This window comes from Leptodactylus fuscus, chromosome 1, assembly GCF_031893055.1.
Source record: "Leptodactylus fuscus isolate aLepFus1 chromosome 1, aLepFus1.hap2, whole genome shotgun sequence".
Taxonomy (NCBI): domain Eukaryota; kingdom Metazoa; phylum Chordata; class Amphibia; order Anura; family Leptodactylidae; genus Leptodactylus; species Leptodactylus fuscus.
The window spans coordinates 115665533-115684597 of NC_134265.1; the positions used below are offsets into that span (position 1 = coordinate 115665533).

At 38.5% G+C, this 19065-nt stretch overlaps 1 protein-coding gene across 3 annotated transcripts in view; it reads left to right on the plus strand.

Annotated features, from left to right (window-relative positions):
• The window catches only part of TTC28 (tetratricopeptide repeat domain 28), a 450602-nt gene that overhangs the window by 80866 nt on the left and 350671 nt on the right, over positions 1–19065 (plus strand). The window lies entirely within an intron of this gene.

The following is a 19065-nucleotide window of genomic DNA, read 5'->3' on the forward strand; positions in this document are numbered from 1 at the left end:
AAATTTAGTAGTGCTTTAAATATTCTCTTTTTAAAGAAATGCTGTAGATCATTGTCAGGGCACAAGATACTGCTCCCCACATTGTAGTTAGCAGGGTACTATAGTCTTGTGCCCCGTCACCATTTTTGTAAACACATGAGGCATCCTCTTTGTTTCCTCTGCTACCTCCTACATTTAAATAATGGCTTAGAACATGCCAGAATAGACTGGGAAGCCTGTATACAGATGAACTATTTTCATCCTTGTGTACCTTCTCTATAAACCTCCAGCTGTGCCCATAGGCAGATGGAGTTGACTCGTATGCAATGTATTTCTTTAGGTATGAAGTCATGTAGGTTTGGGCATACATTGATGGGATTGTAATTTCCAAAGATATTGCCTACAGCTGGTAGAAGAAATTGCTCTGACTGTCCAGCAGGCTTCCTGTAAATAGTGTAATACATGTGTGGTAAACATATTGACTACATCAGTTACTCCATATGTTAGAAAAGGCTTAAATGGTCACCAACGTTTTCCCAAATGTGCATAAACCAATAGTATAAGACTGCGGTTACTCTAGTGTTTGGTGACTCCATCCCCTATTACGCTTAAAATATGCAGAGAAAAAAGTCCTGCAAACAGGATTTTTCTCTCCACCAATTTTGGGAGCGGAAACCCGGCAGACCCCATTATTGTCTATTTTCCACGGGTAACTGCTTTTTAAACCGATAGGGTTTCCTTTTTTTCGGGTCCCCAAGCAGACTCAAAGAACAGAAACCTTAACGCTAGTGTGAACCTAGCATAAATAAATATAAGAATCTTTGCTATATATCTTATTAGGGTAAAATTGCTCTTTTTTAAATTGTCAGGTTCTTTTCTTGCTTCTTTCCCCCTCCTTCCTAACGCTGGGTTCACACCAGCGCCTGAACTCCGTGAATCCTGTCATGCCAAGTCCGGCCGTGAGCGCCGGTGAGCGTTTTATTCGCACCTCAGCCAAACCGTTTTTTTAAAACCGGACACAGAGTACTGCATGTCCGACTCTGTGTCAGGTTTAAAAAAAATGGTTTCGCCGCGGAGCGCATAAAACACTCACCGGCGCACACGGCTGGAGACTTTTCAAGCCATTCAAATGAATGGGATTGAAACATGCCGGCAGGTTTCCGTCTCCTGCCCCCGTTTTGTGCAGGAAACGGAAACCTGCAGAACGGAGTACGGGCGCAGATGTGAAAGAGCCCTATGTGTGTTGTTGTTCTACTGGCTGCCCTGGCAGCTTCTATACATGAAGATATTAGCCACGCCCCTGATCTGACTGATCACATGACTGTTGCATTATCAAACACTTTGTGCAGGACTGCAAAATACTGGTAATTAGTATTGCTGGCAATTGGCACTTCTGCAAATTTTGGAAGGAATTTTTTAATTCTCCTGGTGACCCCCCCCCCCCCCCCCCCTAACCCCAGAGGTGTTTACACAACCACCTTGGTGTCGCAACCGTCAGTTTGAGAAACAGTGCTCTGTGCAGTTTAGGTCTTCTGTTGACCAATCACCAGACCACTTTGCCTGCTGAGCATGGCAGAACATGTTGAAGAGTACAGGCTACAGGCAATACAGTTGCACACAAAGCATTTTAATCCTGCCAAGGACAACATCTGCAAGGAGTTTGGATGTTCTCCACATTTTTGTGTTGGTCTCCTACAGGTACTCTGGTTTTTCCCCACACTCCAGAGACATACTGATAGGGAATGTAAATGTGAGCCCTATATGGGACAGTGACTGACAATGTCTATAAAGTGCTGCAGAATATGATGACGCTATATAAGTAAACAAAATAAAGACATAGTAAATTCTGAAATGAGCACATGCCGATACTCCCAGTGCTTAGAATACTATTTATTTATTTTATTAATTTATATAGCACCATCATATGGCACAAGATAGAAAACTGGCGTATCCAGGGGAAACACATGAAAACATGGAGAGAACATAGTACAGAAGGCATGCAGATTATGGCCTTGGTCTGATGTGGACCCAGGATCCCAGTGCTGCAAGGCAGCAGTGCTAACCACTAACCCAGTCATTGTGCTTCTCAGTTTGCACTCCCTGCTCCTTATGTCACCCAGTAACAATCTTGCTCTTATTTCAGGCAGCTATTATGTGTAAGCATTAAACCTTTTATATGGACGTTCTGTTCCTATGGTGAATTATTATACTGACTACATCAGGGTTTACCTCATAAGTTTCAAGGCAAAGTCTACATTTTGTTCTATTGTTTCATTGTAAATAGTCAGTGTCTGAGAGCTATGATCAAGTCCACATCTGCAACTGGTTAAGGGAGGGTTCTTGTATACTCCAAATGATATTTCGCAACTCATCAACACTATAAAAAGTTCTAGTACACGCAATTCATGTATCAGTTGTCAGCAAACCTCAAACATCGCTGCACTAATGTGTCTCCAGCTGCTTCAGACCCTAGAAAGGGAAAGACCAAATTACATATCAAGGCGGATTTCATACTTCCTAATGATACAACAACCTACCCTGTTATTTATTTGCTTCTTCATTACACAAGCCCAAACTTGCAGATGAAGTGGCTATTTGATAGGGTACCACATAAAATGTTAATGACCGGCTAGTAAAAGAATATGTAGAAAAGTGCATCTGTTTAACAGCATGATAGTATTCCTGAAAGATCACATATAGGCAAATTATATTAAATCATTTAAATGATCAAATGCAAAGTACTTGTGTGTTAAGTAAAGGTATATAGAATGGTGACCATTTTCCGGCACAATGTGATATATGTGGCAATTTCATTTTGACATTATATACTTTTTCTAGGGATTTGATAGAATGCCTAGTTATTTTATAGGGACATTTTATTAAAGAATTGAAACCTGGGAAACTTGAGCGTGGGTTCATCTGATCTCCTGTACCATATACTGCAATATTTCTGTACATTATTGTTTATTGTGTATTAGGTAACAGACTATTATACACAGAAAGTCTCCTGGCTGCCTTGTCACTCTCCTTGGAACCCAGGGGGGTGTTTGGGGGGCTGAAAGAGTCAGAGCATTTTTCGACTCCTGCAGCTAATCCTATCTCCTGCGCCTACTACACAAATACTACTATGACACTATACTATTACCATACTGTTATGGAGAAATATGTACAAACTAATATATTTTACATCTTTCCATCAAGTTTAAGGCTACAGATTGGTCATTTCATTTCATTTCATTCTTTTTTTTTTTTTTTTGCCTGCACTGATTGTGGGCATTATCCCTTTTAATACTTTAGTCAAAGTTGACTGAGGCACCAGTTTCATTTCTGCATATGGGTGCCGCCATGTTACTGGTGATCACCATTCCTCACGATATGATCCTGAGGTTGTGACCAGTTGCTATGACAACCAGAAGGCTACTAAAGGCTCCCAGTCTTCTCATTAGCAAACGTCTATTACAGGCTGTGCTAGGTAGCCTGTAATATAAGTCTAGGAACTTTAAAATTAGCATTGCAGTATACTGTATTAGTGATACTAAAAGTTTTACTCATCCCTGTTTCCGTAGACCAGATATATATATATATATATATATATATATATATATATATATATATATATAAAAATAAACAAACGTACACATTAGGTATCCGTGTGTCCAAAAATTCCTGATCTACAAACTTATAAAAATATTTTTCCGATGTGGTGAATGCCATAGTGGTAAAAATTTTTTTTAAAAATTAGCAACATCTCTTCGCCGTTTCACCTGCCATATAAATTTGGACCCCCCCCCCCAAAAAAAAAACTATCAAAACATCACATGTTCCTCAAAATTATTTAAATATAAATGGTATAAGTATAAATTTGTATATCTGTCCTGAATGGACCCCTCATACAACCCTGTATATTGATATTTAAAAAGTTCCAGGCAACAGAATGTGGTCCGAGAATTTCTCTTAAAAAAAACATTTAAATCGGCAGAAAATAGGTAACATGTCATTTTAGCTGCACAATTAACGCTGTAAAAGCAAAGCCTTTAAAAAAAAAAAAAAACTTAGTTTGTGTAACTTTCTAGTTCCACTCCATTTAAAAAAATTTTTCCCTCCCAGCTTCTCAATGCATTGCATGGAATGTTAAATTACACCATTATGAAGTACTATTTCTATCTCAAATATGAAGCCTTGATACGGCTCTGTGAACAGAAAAATAAAAAAAAGTTTTTGAAGGCGGGATAGTAAAAAATGATGAAATAAAAAAAAAATGGCTACAGTGAGAAGGAGTTAATATACATCATATACTGCCTGCTTTGCTCATGTATGGTGGCCTCACATGTTGCTTAAAACATACTTTGTAACATAGCAATGAACTATGTACTGATAATTTTTTTTTCATACCCTGCCTTCAAGTTGTATGCATTATGTAGAATACTGAACAATTCTAAACAATGCTTACATTTCACCCATTCCCTGTAACATATACTGTACATTACGATGCACATACTGTATGCATAACTAGTAAAAACCAAAAAAAATTATCTTATGTACAAGCAGCCGTGAAGATTTTACTGCCTTGCTCCATGCTAATGTTGTACAGTTATCATCACTACTAAATGGACTTGTGTTCAGCCCAGTGGACACGTGAACGCCTGTTTCACCACATTAAATAATCTGCATGATATTATTATTTCAAATCAAGACTATAACAATTATTAATATTGGCTATAGGAAGATCTAATTGAAAAAATGCTGGAATATAACACTGGTTCATTACAATTTGTGCAGGCAAAGAAATATGTTCCACATATTAATTTCCACAGTAAACCATATGTACAGAATGCCGAATAATACAGAAACAGACAGTTATATGGAATAAACAAATCCACATCGATGTAACATTAAATTCTTCAGTTTGACTGAGTGTACATAAGTGACTGGGTGGATTTACCTAGTATCTGTCCAATTATAGAGACATTTTAGCGTCTAAAGCAAATCCTGCCATGGAAACCACCAGTTGTCCAGGTCATTAACTGTATAAATGTGTCGGCTGCAAACTATTTGAAATTCAGACACTTGAGTGTGAGACGCTGCTTCTCATCCAGAAGAACATATTATCACATCGTGGAGCACAGAACACCTCAGATTGATATTTGTACAGATTTCTGATACAACATCTAAAGCGGACTTTAAATAACATTGTGGCTCAATGAGTACTGAATAATTCAAGACTTTCTCTGTAATAAGTTCTCTGTAAATCTGAAGTGGTGCCCAGTGTTGCAGTCAGTAGATGCATATTAAGTAAGAATTCTGTGAAATGTTGGTTTTCTCATAACTGTATTATTCTGTGGCAGAATTGGACATCTCTTGGCACACAAGGCATTGTTGCACTATATTTTATCATGATGGATGGCATGTTGGAAAACTATTTTCATCTTCAGTATGGATAATGTGCACTAGTATATCAAGTAGTCCTGTAAAGGGTTTTCTGGGAATTGGTTAAAGATGGCCCATCAATAGAATAGGGCATTAATATCATATTGATTAGGGTCCATCTCTCTGCTTCCCACTGATTGCTGGCATTCAGGTGAGTGCTTTATCCTCTTCATTGTTTACCACAGTCTACTTTCCACCTTCCATATAGTGTTGACTGTACAGATTCATGCCATTTGGGTGAATTGGACAAAGCTACTATACCCTGCCATTGCTACTACTAATATGATGGTGTGAGGGTAGACAGACCCAAGTAAGCAATCCAAATTGTGAAGCACTTAGCAAAGCTGATTGGCATGGTGTGGAGGGTCGGAGCCTACTTATCTGATATTGATACTCAGATCCCATAAAACTCCTGTAAAATATTAAATAATTATGATGCATATAATGAGAAATTACACCAAGGACATTTAACTTGGACCCCAGAAAAGGAGTTGGTCAAACTATTGAGTTAATAGTGAGTAAAAAAAAAAGCTTTTTCTTTGATGTAGGTTTCATTGTAGACTTGTGGTTTCTTAACTGGAAGTCACAATACTGTTATATCAAGTTAAATACACAACAATTATAAGGGGGTGTTCACACTACTGTTAGTGGTGTCCACTGCTAGAATCTGTTAGAAAGTGCTAACAAAACCATCATATATCCATTAAAAATCCGATTGATTTCAATAGGATTTTATCTGTTGCCCGTTAGTTTCTGTTTACACCAAATCCATCACATACTTTTTTGTGGACATAAAAACCCAGGGTGCAGGATTTGTTAATTTAAAATAACGGACTTATGACATGTCAAGCATCCCATTATTTTTTAACATTAATGTATATGGATAATGGACAGTAATGGATGGGCGTCCGTTATACTGTCCGTTATTACTCTCTGCTTTTTTTCTGCGCATGCTCAGAAAGCAGAAACAAAAAAAATCAAAAAACAGACAGTATAAAGACTGACATTAACTGATGCTAATGTGTCCATCCATTAAATGGAACGGTAAAGAAAATGGACACATTTTCATCAATTAGTGTTAGTTAGTGTCTGCTATGATCGGTGTTTGTTTTTTTTTGTTTTTTTATAACACACACTATCAAAGCAGACATGCAATGGGAGTGTAAACACCTCCTAAGTGAAACATATACATTATAAATACAACTGCAAATATGTCAGATAATGTAATGATCATGTTATTCTAAATTCACTGTCATTAGTCCCATTGGGAAACACTCTAGGAAATCCCATAGGAAAATTATGGATTGGCAATGCACATGCACAACTTGCCACTCCATGCATACTATGGAGACGGGATTTGATGTGAACGGACAGGTCATAACTTGCTTTGGTGGCACAATTCCTTTAAGAGGCAAATCTGTAAAGCTTTAGATTTTCAAATCACCCTTTCTATTTGTAGGACAACAAATGTTGTGGTTCTGAAAGGGTTTTCCAAGACTTTTTTTTTACAGATAGACAAAAAATATGCTCAAAATAATTTTTCTAATTCAGACCACAAAAAAATTTGACTTCCTACCTTTTTTAGTATTGTGTGAGTAACAGTCTGTTGCATTGACTTCATTACTGGTTTCTAATCCTGGGCCATTCATTGTGCACATGACTTCAGTCGTTAGCCACACCCACCATGAATGTGATGTCATTAATGATGAGAGCAGCATTAGTCTAAAGCAGGGGTGGACAATTAATTTTCCCATGGGGCCACATGAGAAATTGTAACGGTTCTAGAGGGCCATGCGCACATTTAGCTCCACCCACTTCTCCGCCGATTCTCAATCATTTTTCCATGTGCCCCACAAAGTAAAATCCTCCTACAGTCACCCTAATGTTATACACCCCCACATTATAACGTTTCCCTCCAAATGTCCCACAGTATTAAGTCCCTCTCCTGGTGCCCCGGTATAAACTAGCAGAAACTAGAGGGGACATTAAACTGGGGTAGCTGGAGGGGGACATAAAACTGGTGGCAACTAGAGGCAGACATGTCCCCCTCCAGCTACCCCCCATGGTTTAATATCCTCCTCCAGCTGCCCCAGCTGAATGTCACCCTCCATCTGCCCCCTAGTTTAATGTCCCCTCTCCATGTGCATTCAGTTTAACTGCCCCTCTACATCCACCCCTAGTTCCCCCTTCTTGCTCACACATGCTGTCTCTTCTCTCTTTATCATCCAGCTGCCCCCATTGCCAGCAGCTTGCAGGAAGCACACAGTCTCATGTGGCTCCGCCCACTAACAAGTCATAGCCTATCCTGGTGATAAGCTGTGATTACATCATCCCAGGTCCTTGAAAAAACTTCAACTAGCTGTGCGGACTGGATAGAAGCAGTCAGAGGGCCGGATGTGGCCTGCGGGCCGGACATTGCCCAGGTCTGGTCTAAAGTTTATTGACTGCCAGAGCAGCCAGGATGAGGTGGGGGCTGGTCCTGATCACCTGAGAAGCCAGAATCTGCTTCACACATCTAGATGATCACATGATCACAGCAGTCATTAGAGGCAACAGTAAAGACAGGCAGACACACATTTTTTTCATTGTTTCTTTTTTTAACTATTCCAGCCTCACCCCTGCCTTCATCAGACAGGCGGCTTTTATGGACACAGACAGGATGGCAGCATGGTAGATACATAGGAAAGAGTAGGAGATGAGCAATAGATGTGAATGATTGATCATCAGCATCATGCAGAGTCCTGCTCAGGCTGTAGTCACACAGTGCATTTTTGCCTAAAAATCTGACAGCTGCATGCTTTGTTTAGCAATATATACTGTTTTTTTTTTTTGTTTTTTTTTTAAAAAAGCATATGCAAGTTTCAAAAAACCCACATGCATTTTTTTTGAGAAAAATAATATTTAATGGAAATCTACTCTCCCATTCACTTTAAGGTAGAGTGACTGTTCTTATGACACAGCATATCTGTTTCTGGGAAAAAAATAAAAATAAACAGGCGGGTCTGTCAGCTAGTAGAGCTTAGTTGTCACATTTGTATGGTATATTAAAACAATACACAAAACTGAACAATATGTGAGGATAGCAATAAAACTTATATTGTTTTAAAGAAGCTGGGTCTTATGGTTGAAAAGAGTTGGCAAAGCTTCACTTCATTTTGGTCAAAATACAAGTTTGAAAAAAAATAATGTATATTATGTATGTAAATCTCTGCTCTGTAATGATTTCTCCTTTAGGAGACCATCTGTACATAATCTCTATAAAGAACATTTAGGGATATCCTACCAAGTCATTGTCATGTAGAATAATGGTGGCTATATCACCAATACTTGTGAATTATCCTCATGGCCTCCCACTACATAAGAAGGATTGTGTGTTTGATATGTATGAGTGACACATGAGCTGTGTGGAAGAATAACATGAAGGCTTTTACTTGTTAGTATGAGCATAGAAATGATCTGTTACTCGTGTATGACATGGGCTGTATAGCTTCACCCACCTGGACAACAGATGCTCAAACAAGAGAGAGCATTGTATACATTTTTGCTTAATTTCACTGAAAGTATCTATATACATTGCTCTAATTTTACCCTGTACCGTGAATAGGATATCTTACTTTACTCAAATACCATGGAAGCCAATGTGATTAAATAGAGCTGTCTGTATTTATGGGATTTTTGTATGGCCAAGTCTTGTTTGTTTGTGTATATATACATGTATCTATATACATATATGCACAGCAAACCTCTCCATAAGTCTATCGCTCTGAACAGACAACTCCTTTATCTAGCCAGGATTTTTTTTTAGACAGATTGCAGTTTCATACTATTTTTAGCCATTTTTTTTTTTTCAGGGGATCTGTAGATTATTGTTTTTATCCAATTTTGAGCAGTGGTTGCAAGATGGTTAACTGTAAATCGGTATGCAGTGTCTGTGCCCTAGTGCCTACAACTGTCTCTCCAACCTCTAGCATCCAATGTAAGAATTGTACTCAGGTTCTAAAAATAGAGTAGTGTGTGTCTATTTGCAGTCATTTAAGGTTCACCTTTATATATAGGAGCAAAACAACAAAACAATGTATTGACATACACTTGGCACAGACATCAGGCAGTAATAGGCAATTCCTTATGTTTCAGTATTAGGTAGACATTGTGGGTATCTTGTGAAATGTTGTGATATTGCAGAAAGAACTGAGGGTATTGTATGTTACTATGTTTCCTTTAGTTATGGCTCTCTTCAGAGTACAGAATGCATCATTAGTGCAACAAATCCTAATCTGAAGAGCAAGGACTAAGGTCCCAAGATTGATCCCAATGTATTCAGCCCGGGGCAGTCTCAGTGATCAAATTGTGCACCTGCAACTCTCTTTTGTGAATTGGGGGAAGGGAGTCTGGTGACAAGAGAACAGCATATTGCTGTAAATCACAAAATGACTTTATTTAATCAATGGGAATTACATACATGACATGCATTTCATTCCCAGAAGTATAGAAATGAAGAATTTCTGTATAGAGACACCATCTCTGCCACCTTATGTGCACCTATACGAAGAATATTTAGGAAGGAAAAAGAGTAAATTGCTTTATCATATTTTACAGCAACTCAACCAAGGGCAAAACTTTCCTTATATATTTATGTAATCTAGCTTCAAGTCTGGTGCTTACAATTTAGTTTATATGAGTCTAATACTTAGATCAAAGCTTCTACCCAGTACCAGCTTGAATACATTTAGAAACATGATCAACCAGGATAAACCAGGATCTCATGTCAGCCTACAATATGTGGAAGGCAACTTGACAATTGAAAGAGGGATACCTCATTGCTGTTCAGCAGCTCCCTGCCTCAAGGCCTATCCTCGTTGTTGCTGTGTTTTTGAGTTGATGTTCATCATGACTTTAGACACCAGACTAACACTATCTCCGATCCCCTCGATTTATTCAGTCCTACTGCAGGGAACATAATGCTGTTTATTGCTTACACGAGTGTCCCTGTGCTTTTACCCCGGTTCTCTGATCTTTGTTTCTTCAGCTAATAGGGATCTCCAGTAGGTATACAAATATCATTAGGCAGATCTTATATTAAACTCGAATGTATATTGCCATGACAATTAGGTTGTCCCTAAGGCATCTTTCCTAAGCTGTGCAACCCCAATTTCTCTAATCCTTCTTGATATTAGAATTCCCTTAATTAATGTGAATTCTTCCTCAGAATGCCTGCTGGCTCTGCTGGGTCCTATTTTTGTACCCTGGAGCCCTCACTTTTGTATAATATCCCATGTGTGGTCTATTTTCTTCATGTGTGTTTTTTAATATATCCTATAGTCTTGCTTGCCTTGGCCTCAGCTGCCAGCACTTAGCACAGTTCAGCTTATTATCTGTTAATAAATCCTTTTACATGTCGACTTAATCCAAATTCTCAGTGTAGACATGTGCTACAACATAATAATTTCATAACCTTATATTGTTCTTCCCATTTCTCTTTTCTAGTCCTGGTGTTTTCAATTCTGTGGAGGGATACAGAGAGTAACTACATGAATAGTATAGTGCTTAATATCAATACAATATTCATCATTTAGCTGGTAAACGGCATGCCTCATGCGACTTCTAATGGAAATTGCTATTGTCCCTACACTGTTGTAACGTCACAGTACTTGCTGTTTTCTTTGCTCCATTGCAACTGTAAATGAAGTCTCATGTGTCCCTGCTCTTTGGATTAGATCACGACCTCTAAAAGGTCATGCCTATAAGCCAAAGGTCACGAGCTGTATACTTTATGTGGCTTTTCTTTTGTTATTATTTTAATTGCCTTGTTTTGACTGTCAACCCCAGATGCTGAGTAAGAAAATTCTGCTGTAATCTTCCTAGTCCAGCATCTACTCTGTCACACCTCTCCCTTTTTCTCTCTCTCTTGTTTCCTATAAATAATTAGAACAATCTGCATTCTCATATATTACAGCAGTTGTAATGCCAGTCTTTATCACTGCATTATTCTGAAATCACTTTTTGACACCAGTCTATGGGTTTAACACATGCAGATTCAGTATAGCAGTCTACATATCCCGGAGCTTCTTCTGAGTTAAACGTATTGCTTGTAGACAATTAACCTGACAATGACTGAAATGGTGACAAATTTACAGTATAATTTATTTACAAACAGGTAAAATATTCAGGTGTGATGACGAGTGGTTAGAACAGAAAGAAAATGGCAATGTATCTATATGTAAAATTGGTAGAGGCAGAAAATATTACAGCACTAAGAATAAATGCACCCCTAAATTATAGTTATTTCAAGCCATGTTTAGGTATGTATTACAGCCAAATATTGACTAATGAAAGTCAATTTTATTACAGTCTTTATTTTCTGTAAACATTTTAATTTCCTCAATGCATTGATCAATTGTTCTCCCAAAGTACTGGTTTATGGCACATAGCCATCAGTGAGAATTGGCTGCTAGGAACCCCACAAGCCCTAAAAATGGGCAGATCTTATAGTTACCATACACCTAGGTAAAATGTTTTTACTACTGATCACCAAGCATGCACGTCTTCTCTAAGTAGAAGGGAATAAGCTGCTGCCATACACTTCTGAAAGTGGCTTATCTCCTGTGAGAATAAGGGATCAGGCATGCCAAAATCCCTCATGATTAAAACTGTCCATGCATTTCAGATAGCTGATGGCCAAACACTTGTACAGCTGACAGTTGCCTCTCTTCATGTCCCCATACACATGCACGCCCTGCTTGGCTGAGTATTGCGTGTGTGCTGAATAAGAAGAGGGGAGAAAGCCTCCGGCAGCGACTTATCTCCCTGCGAACAAAAGGATTAGACAGCTCAGATCCAACTGATTGATCCATATCATCATGCAAAATGTGCTTTTGGGGGAGAGACATTATAATAAACCATAAACATTAAATGGTCAGCTGAACTCATTGTACTTTGCATGTTTGCCCCATACATATCTAATATATGTGGCCAACCTAACCCTTCTTTCCCCTGATAATTGTTGGGCAAAGTAGGGACACCACCATACAAGAAATCTATGGGTTCAGTTGATGTTTATCGAATGTGTTTAGCAACTTTTAGTCCTAGGCATCAGTAGACAAGTGGACCCTGTGCTATGGCATATCATATACACAAAAATGCACGTGTTTTTCGAAGAAACATGTTGATTTTACCTGCTAACCGCATTTCCCCATAGACTTACATGGGGAGGGCAATAAACCAAAATGCAGTGAAAAACTAAGCTTATTTTTTTCTAAAGTTCAGGTTTTTTTCGCATCATGTTTTTTAGCTGTATTTCACACCATGTAACCGTAGCCCAAAAGTGGCCCAGGATGGACTGTTTACATCAAATTCAGTTTTGGCTCTAAAATGTCACACTTGGTTTTCCTTTGGGTTATGCTTACAACATATAAACTGCAATGCCTTGCAGTGTCTGCAATGGACTTTGGTAAATCTAAAGACATTTTATGCACTTGAGCCCTTCAAAATATTTCAATGAAATTCTATACCAGAGCAAGGCATTCTTATGTATAGGGTTAAATGACTGATGATAAAGGAAAGTGTGAAGACAAAAGAGCGGTAACATATCTTTGTTTCAGTGGTCATTGGTTAGCACTCACTTGTATTGGTTTCCCATTTTCTCATCTATAAACTGTGTTTGCATCTTGAGTTGCCCACGTGGCCTTCCACTAGAAGAAACACCAATCTGACAGGTCCTTTGTGCAGGATGGAGCTTTCTTATCTATTTGTGTGGTTTTTTGTTTGCCTTCTAAGTTAACATTTGACATCCTGGAATACCAGTTTTATAATAATCCAGTTTTTGTCCAGCTATACCAATATGCCACGTCATACAGACTTGACTTATGGTTATTTCCATGGTGGCCAACATACCATATCATTACTTAAAGTGGTCATTCAGGGAAAAATGTTTGTCTTCAATAATGCCATTGTTCATATTGTACTTTGATGGAGTTATTTTTCATATAGGTAGGCTACATATTAACAATTTGATATACGGGTAGCTGCGCTCCGCTCCGGATTAGGCTCAATGAATGGGCCTAGTTGGGAGGAGGGAGTGTCTTCAGGTTGAATCGTGAGGCAAAATGGCCTGAAGAATGAGGATCTTGCTTTTTTTAATTTTTTTTATTTTTATGGTAGAGTTGGAAGGGACCTCAAGGGCCATCAGGTCCAACCCCCTGCGAGTGCAGGTTTTCCTAAATCATCCCAGCTATATGTTTATCCAGATTCCGCTTGAAGATTTCCATTGATGGAGCGCCCACCACCTCCCGTGGCAGCCTATTCCACTCTCTCACTACCCTCACTGTCAGAAAGTTTTTCCTAATGTCTAATCTGTATCTTTCCCTTTAGTTTCATCCCATTGCTTCTTGTACTTCCTTGTGCTAATGAGAATAGGGTAGATCCCTCTGCACTGTGACTACCTTTCAGATATTTGTAGACTGCTATTAAATCTCCCCTCAGCCTTCTCTTCTGCAAACTAAACAATCCCAGTTCTTTTAGCCGCTCCTCATAGGACATGGTTTGCAGACCTTCCACCATTTTGGTTGCTCTTCTCTGGACTTGCTCCAATATATCGATGTCTTTTTTTGAATTGAGGCGCCCAGAACTGTACACAGTATTCCAGGTGTGGTCTGACCAGGGAAGAGTACAGCGGAATAATGACCTCTCTTGATCTAGATTCAATGCTTGTCTTAATACATCCCAGAATTTTATTAGCCTTTTTTGCAGCAGCACCGCACTGTTGGCTCATGTTGAATTTGTGATCTACTATTATGCCCAAGTCCTTTTCCCCTATGCTATCACAAGCCGGCTCCCGGAAAAAATACCTGAAGGCTCCCATTTATTTCAATGAGAGCCGTCTTTTTGGTCACGATTTTGAGGCAAATATGGCCTCAAAATCCTGACCAAAAAACCCTGTGTGAATTTACCCTAAAGGTTCAGTTGAGTTAACTCTTTAGAACCTTTATTCTCAGAATCAATGGGAGTCCCAGATGCTGGACCAGTCATCACGTGATGGCATATCCCATACTATAGCGTTGTAATATGTGAATACCGCTTTTATGTTTATTTTATTAACATGTACTGAATTTCCCCATGGTGGGACTATTAAAGGATTATTTTATCTTATGTAGTATTTATTCTAAGCTTTACTTTTGTTTTGCATGTGAATGTCACTGATTTCCTTGTACATTTCTTCGTTGTCTTATGTATTCACCCAGCGTCCTTAAATAATGATGCTTATGGCTTTGAGACTAAGCCAGAACAAAGCATCCGTGCTGTTTTGTAGTACACATTATGGTGCTTAATGAAGATGAGATTGGAGATAGCACTTTTCCAAACCATCACAAGTAGTTTTCTTCCCTGGCAAGACAGCATCTACTTGCTTTTACTGCTGATTATATTAATATGATCCTAACTTTAAGATGACAATCCAGAGCTATGATCTATTTCCGAGCACAGGTTGTTGGGTGCAATAATTGCTGCTATATATTGCTCTAATTTATTTTTATAGATAATTAGCTATTGTACAGCCATATCAACTGAATCATGCTCTGTCTGTAAGTGGAAGGAGAAAACATATTAGGAGGCATAGCTCGGGAATTAGATGTTGTGTTTATGGCAGTCAACAAATTGTGACTGGAAAAATGTGTAGGCACAGATAAGGGTCATGAGCTGTACCTGGGTAATGTGCATATATACAAAAGGATTTTTCATATTAATCATATATATCAGTAAAGACATATAAGGAATTAGAAAGCTTTCTGCTCAGCTATTCATCAAAGCTTGTTCTAACATAGAATTTTATGTTAATGCTATGTACTATATTTAACTAAAAGGAAGACACTCTAAGGGAGCGTTCACACTACCGTCAGTGTCCGACAGGTAGTGTCTGCTCCTAGTGTCCTTCAAAATCTCACATGGACATTAGGAGCGGACACTTTCTAGAAAAACCTGACATGTAGGTTTTTTCTGTCCGCTTGAAGGGTCGGACATCTTTACATGCGGACAGTGAAGGAAGGGCACGAAGTGCAAAAGAACGCACCCGATCGCCATTTAAATGAATGACAAGTGTCACGGACACAGCTAGTGTCCGCTCCTAATGTCCATGCGAGATTTTGAATGAACACTAGGAGCGGACACTACCTGTCGGACATTGACGGTAGTATGAAGGCCCCCTAACTAGATATTGTGAGTAGCAGGCCTTGGGTTACTTGCATATTACAGGAACATGGTAGATATGAAACAAATGTCTTATATATGCTCATTTCATTATTTATCTGTTCACAATCCACTGGTATATAAGTACTTTGACTACTAGCCTAAATTCAGCAACTGCATCAAGCATGGCTTTTTTTTTTACATGTATACCGCCATCATATTCCACAATGCTTTACTGTTCCATGTAGGGCTCACAATGTAAATTACCTATCAAAATGTTTTTTGAGTGTGGGAGGCAACCCAAGCAAACACAGGAAGAACATACAAACTCCTTGCAGATGTTGTCCTTGGTCATATTGGAATCTAGGACTCTTGCTGCAAGGCCTCAGTAAGCCACTGAACCACCATCTTCATCTCTTACATCCTGGGTGCCATGTCCTGATACTGTGTATATTGCATCAGGAAGTTAGTGTATGAAGAGCAAATTTCCAATACAGTAAGTATTAGAAATGAGTATAAAGTACAAAGTATCAGTCATGCGATCCTTAGTATAGGGGAATCCAGAGGCATCACTTTAATGCAATGGATGAAACAGCAACATGTAACCATATTCTATTCGTCTAGCTTTTAAGACTTATAAAGATGGGGAATAGGACTATATAGAATGCACTAGTACATGGCAGCATTAAGCAATTGTGGAAAACAATGGGAGTAAATTGGTTTCAAAAATCCAAATCTAAACAGAGCTTTATTTGTGCTGTTTTTGGGGAAGAGCGATGTCTGTTTACAGCAGCTTGTTACTTTCCAGTCAGAATGTATTAAAGTGTATTAGCCCCTTCTTATGAATTTTAATATAAATATGTCAGAAAAATGTCTGAAAATGTAGAACAGATTAGAAATCTGATATTGAAATTGTAACTTCTGTGGTTCCATTTTGTAGTCAACATGTATTATGCATCTGTAATAATCTTCAAATTTTCTATTATAAAAGAAAGTGTTTTATAAACAGTATAAAAAGGAAAAACAGGGATTAAAAAACAGTTTTCAATAGACGTTTCCTACTGCATTATTCATTGAGAAACTAGTAGGTTGGTAAGGGTGATAAAGATTGTGCCTGGACATGAAAACACAGTAGTATGTGCTATAATCCATCCACAGTGAAAGCAGTCATTCAGATGGAAAGAGATTGCTTACCAGGGGTGCTTGTATCAGAGTAAATATTTTATACTCACGCAGTATCTCTGCCTTACTGTCATTTGCCAGGCTAGATTGTCCAATTATGCCTTTTTTTATCTGAGTACAGTGTGACTGGTTTTCAGCCATGTAAATTTTCACCCTTATGATGTACACTTACTATACATACAAATGTGGCTGCAGTGGTTAAACGGGAAAAAAATATACACCTTTTATATATACCTTTAATCCCTGCAAAGTGGATGGGTTTCTAATGAATCCTATCCACACATTGTGGGAAAATATGTGCAGCGGACACACTACGATTTCCAAAACCGTTGCGGCTTTGGAAATCATAGTATGTCAATTATACCTACAGAAATGTCGGCAGTTTCCCTATAGGTATAAGTGAAGCAGAAAGTTTGCAGAGGGATTATTTAACGGCATCCAAGATGCCATCATAATTTAATAAGAACAGGGCAGGTAGTGTTGATTGCATGTCATGAAAGCTGTACACGTCATATATAGGTTTTGTCTAGGAGTCCCTATTCCCTATTTTCCCTGTATATGAATTCCCTGGATTACTGCTGCTATGTCCTGGAAAACCCCTTTACAGAAGTCCCGTACCTACAGGATAGGTAGTAAATGTGTTTTTGCTAGGGGACTCAGCACTGGGACCCCCACTGCTCACTTAAAAGGCCTCTTTAGCTATCCTCCCTTTACCATGGACTGATGGTCCAGCATGCTGCTCCATTCTGCTGTTTCTGCTGCCCCTATACACACTGAATGGAGTGGCAGGGCACATGCTCATCTGTCACTTTGTTTAAACTTTGTAGACTTGGGATCCATGTTCTAAAAAGTGGTGATGGTCCCAGTTGTGGGGTCCCCAGTGAGCACCCATTTAGCTTCCATCCTGAAGATATGTGATAAGTGTTCATTGTGGGTCAACACCTTTAGGATCCAAGAGGTAGAATTTATTGGATTGTTTATTCCCAGAACAAAAAAAAAAACACCTATTTTTGTTTGGGGACTTGTATCTTAGTTCCTTTAATAACTGGGAGGCATGAAAAAAGTGGTCAGTCTGATCACCAGAGGTTTACACTGGCAGACGCCGTGCGAAAAGCTATTTAATAGATTTACTGTACATTTAGAAAGGGGTTGTCCTATTTAGTCAAGATCTTTTGTAAGGGATGGAGAGTCCATTCTTAGACATCAGAAAATTGCTAAGAGATCCTGTATTTCAGAGCCTTGTAAATGCCTTGAATGGAGTTGTAGTATACTGTATCTATACTTACTGTAGCGCCCTCTGTGCATATTTGCACTCATTCTGAAGGTTTCCATTAGCATTAGACCGAAGGAAGTCATCCGTGATTGTAATATTCAGTAGATAGACAAAAGATCTAATGATGGATCTTTTTTTACCAGATAGATTGTTTGCCCATTGTCTCATTTACTGTAAATGGCAGTGTGGACTAAAATGAGTATGGCTACCCCTCATATCATACGTTTAATGGTCATTTAGCCATCAGCCTAGCCATTGTTAGTGCCCCATTTAGGTGATGCAACTCCGCAGTTTAGCTATATGTTAGGGCCTTGTGCCAAAGATGCACTACTTTATCACAGATCAATGCCAGAAAGCTGGTACAGGCGCGTTAATAAATCCTCCTCCCCATATTGTGGATTATGTGAGAAGATTCTGTAAGTGGATCTGTTTTAGACCAATGCTCATTGCTGCTGTGTATCAGAAGGGCAGGATCTCTACTGTCTCAGTAATGGTGGTGACCCGTCTGCTGCACTGTGACACTGCCTCCCCATTGCATTCACTTACATAACTGACCTATGATATCTGTTTGTGAATGTAAAGCTGAAGTTACTAGTGCACACCTTGCATGATAGTGAGAACTGGTTACTGACAAGAAAAGTATCTATCTATCTATCTATCTATCTATCTATCTATCTATCTATCTATTATCTATCTATCTCTTATCTATCATCTATCTATCTATCTATCTATCTATCTATCATCTATCTATCTATCTATCTATCATCTATCTATCTATCTATCTATCTATCTCCTATCTATCTATCTATCTATCTATCTATCTATCTATCTATCTATCATCTATCTATCATCTATCTATCTATCTATCTATCTCCTATCTATCTATCTATCTATCTATCTATCTATCTATCTATCTATCTCCTATCTATCTATCTATCTATCTATCTATCTATCTATCTCTTATCTATCTATCTATCTATCTATCCATCTATCTCCTATCTATCCATCTATTTATCAGTTTTAAGGTA